This window comes from Amblyraja radiata, chromosome 13, assembly GCF_010909765.2.
Source record: "Amblyraja radiata isolate CabotCenter1 chromosome 13, sAmbRad1.1.pri, whole genome shotgun sequence".
NCBI lineage: Eukaryota > Metazoa > Chordata > Chondrichthyes > Rajiformes > Rajidae > Amblyraja > Amblyraja radiata.
Genome location: NC_045968.1, coordinates 33,247,969 through 33,251,023, shown reverse-complemented (window position 1 = coordinate 33,251,023; position 3,055 = coordinate 33,247,969). Strand labels below are relative to the sequence as shown.

The 3,055-nt window shown below is 48.1% G+C and overlaps 1 protein-coding gene across 1 annotated transcript in view; it reads left to right on the top strand.

Annotated features, from left to right (window-relative positions):
• Window positions 1-3,055, top strand: part of ryk (receptor like tyrosine kinase) — a 49,652-nt gene that overhangs the window by 8,301 nt on the left and 38,296 nt on the right. The window lies entirely within an intron of this gene.

The window sequence follows — 3,055 nt, the reverse complement described above, 5'->3', positions numbered from 1 at the left end:
GGGATCAAGGCGCAAACTCGCGACCTTGCGGATATGAGCCGAGCACTCTACCACTGAGCCAGCCATTAAAATCTACGCTAAAAATTTTCCATTCCGAAGGCCGACAAATTCCGAATTACGAAAAGTGTCTGGTCCCAAGGCTTTCGGATAAAAGGTTGTGCACCTGTATTGCCATTTCAGAACAGAGCATTTTACAGTAGTTGTTGAGATTCCTACACAAGGTGTTAGGGAGGTTAGGGAGAATAATCATTGTAATCATCATTACATATCTTTAATAAATTATGGTTTAATATTATTTAATTAGTATATTTAATCAATATAATTTAAATATTATTTAAGAATAGGGGGTAGGCCATTTAGGACTGAGATGAGGAAAACCTTTTTCACCCAGAGATTTGTGAATCTGGAATTCCCTGCCACAGAAGGCAGTGGAGGCCAATTCACTGGATGTTTTCAAGAGAGCGTTAGACTTAGCTTTTAGGGCTAAGCAGGGCTCTCGCGTAACTTTTTTTCCCTGTTGCCAGCCGGGCAACTTTGGCAGCTTTTTAGGTTGCCAAATGACAGTTTAGGTGGTCATTTAAGATGGCTTGCATGACGCGTGCGATAATGTGCTCGGACAAAGTGCGTAGTTACCAGTCGGAATTATGCTCAATGAAGCATTCACATATTATTTCTGCTTCAAATAAAGTCACAAACTTAACATTTATCAATCAAGATATGATATATCCCTCAATGACATGCAGCAAAATTATAAGACAGTATCTCAACTCTTTTTACACATTGCAATTAATGCAATTTCTATTAGTTCTTTCCACTTCCAAACAAAAATGTGGTTGGATTATTCAGCGTATGATCAACCTGTGTCAATAAATCCTGGACCATGGTAACATATATACGTACGTATAGTTGTGAATGTTGCGCATTAAATAACTACAGTACTGATACTCCATATTAAGAGCATTGATTTGCCGTTAAAATGAATTCTGTGATAATGTGTCAACGGTAGCAGTGACAATCGAACACTGCGGTTTTAATGTTTCACGTGTTTACAATTTAATTAATCAATCTTTATGGATTAAAACAAATAATAACATTGGGAATTAAAACACATTTGATTGCATTCTGTTATCAGACATAGTCAATGTTCGCTCTGAAGACATTTCCAGGACAATAGGGTCAGGGAGAGGGGTGTGTGTGAATCAGTGCGGGGTGGATAGATGGCCGGGGGGGTGGGGGGGGGGTGGGGGGTTAGAAGGCAGTCAGTGCAGAATGGATGGATTGAGGCAGGTGAATTAGTACGTGTTGGTTGGAGTAGGTAAAATTGTGTGGGGAGAGCACGGGGGATGTCAGTGGTGTTGAAGAGAGGAGATTGCAGGGGCCTTGACAAATATGTGTATCTTCTCTAAGCACAGGTGAGGTCCCAGTGTATATCAAAAGTGCTGGAGAAACTCAGCGGGTGAGGCAGCATCTATGGAGCGAAGGAAATAGGCAACGTTTCGGGTCAAGATCCTTCAGACTGTTCCTCCCATTCTTCTTGAATGGGAGGATCAGTACAGGATGGATGGGGGGGGTGGGGGGGGGAGATCAGTGCAGGATGAATGGGGGGGGGGGGGGGTCAGTACAGTGTGGATCGGAGGGTCTGTGCAGGATGAATGGGAGATCACTACAGGATGAATGAGGGGAAGGTGCAGGGTAAATGGAGGGTGGGTCAGTATGGGATGAATGCGTGGATTAGTACAAGATGGATGGGGATCAGTATAGGATGGATGGAGGAGAAATGCAGAATGGATGGGAAAGGGTGAATTGGGGAACCAGTGTAGGATGGATGGGGGGGGGGGGGGGGTGGCGGCAGGAGAATTAATGCGAGGTGGATAGGGTGATCAGCGCTGGATGAATAGATTGGGGGGGGGGGGAGATGGGGAGGGGAGCACAGGGGATGTCAGTGAGGACTGAACAGAGGCGGGAAAGGGGATCAGTGCGGGATGTAGAGGAGGGGTCCCAGGATAGGGGGGGGGGTGGAGGGGGCGTACAAGAGAGAGAGAGAGAGAGAGAGAGAGAAGGGGGGCGAGGTATGGAGGAAGGAGGGTTAGCGCTCCTCAGACAACATCGTCACGCTACCTTGGCCGTTGGGATTTCCTCGCCATCGCCTCCCTCCTCTGCCAGCCAACAGCAAGGTGCGGGGCCGAGCGGTGCAGCTCAAAGATCCTATAGCTATAGGATCTATGGTGCAGCTGCTTTAGAAGTGTCGGAGCGAATGACGGGTCCCGCACAGCGGCCGCGACAGCGGCTGCATCTCCTCTTCCTCCCTGATAGCGGCCGCTGCTTGCAATCCCGCTAATGGCGATAAATCTTTTTTTTTTTTAAACCCTGCCGCACGCCGAAGCCTCCTCCTTCCTCCCGGCCTCGGCGTGCGGGAGTTTTTAAAAAAAAAACGCCGTTAGCGGGTTTGCAAGCAGCGGCCGCTATCAGGGCGAGCGGGGTGCCGGAGGAGGAGTAGATGGTGCCGCTGTTCGGGGCCCGTCATTCGCTGCGACCCTTCGTCACCCCGCACCTAGTATCTTTCCCACGCAATACAGCCGTCACCGCCGACACAAAACGTCGCGTTCCTTTTCTCCAGAGATGCTGCCTGACCCGCGGAGTTACTCCAGTTTTTTGTGTCTATCTTCGGTACAAACCAGTATCTGGTTGCCAAGGCGGGTAAAATGGCTCGGTGTTTAGGTTGCCCGGCGGCGCTTTGAGTGGTCAGTGGCACCCAGGCAACCGTTAATTTCGAGCCCTGCTAAGGGGATCAAGGGATATGGGGAACAAGCCGGAATGGGGTGCTGATTTTGGATATCTGCTATGATCATATTGAATGGCGGTGCTGGCTCGAAGGGCCGAATTGCCTACTCCTGCATCTATTTTCTACGGTGTAGACTATTCCATGACATAAATAAAGACCATCTCTGATCACCTTGTTGCACACATCCACATTCTACTTCCTTGTTCTTTTTACGTACAGCCTTCAGGAAAATTTATCCCCCAGTTTTACATATGTTCTTACAAAACTTCAGTT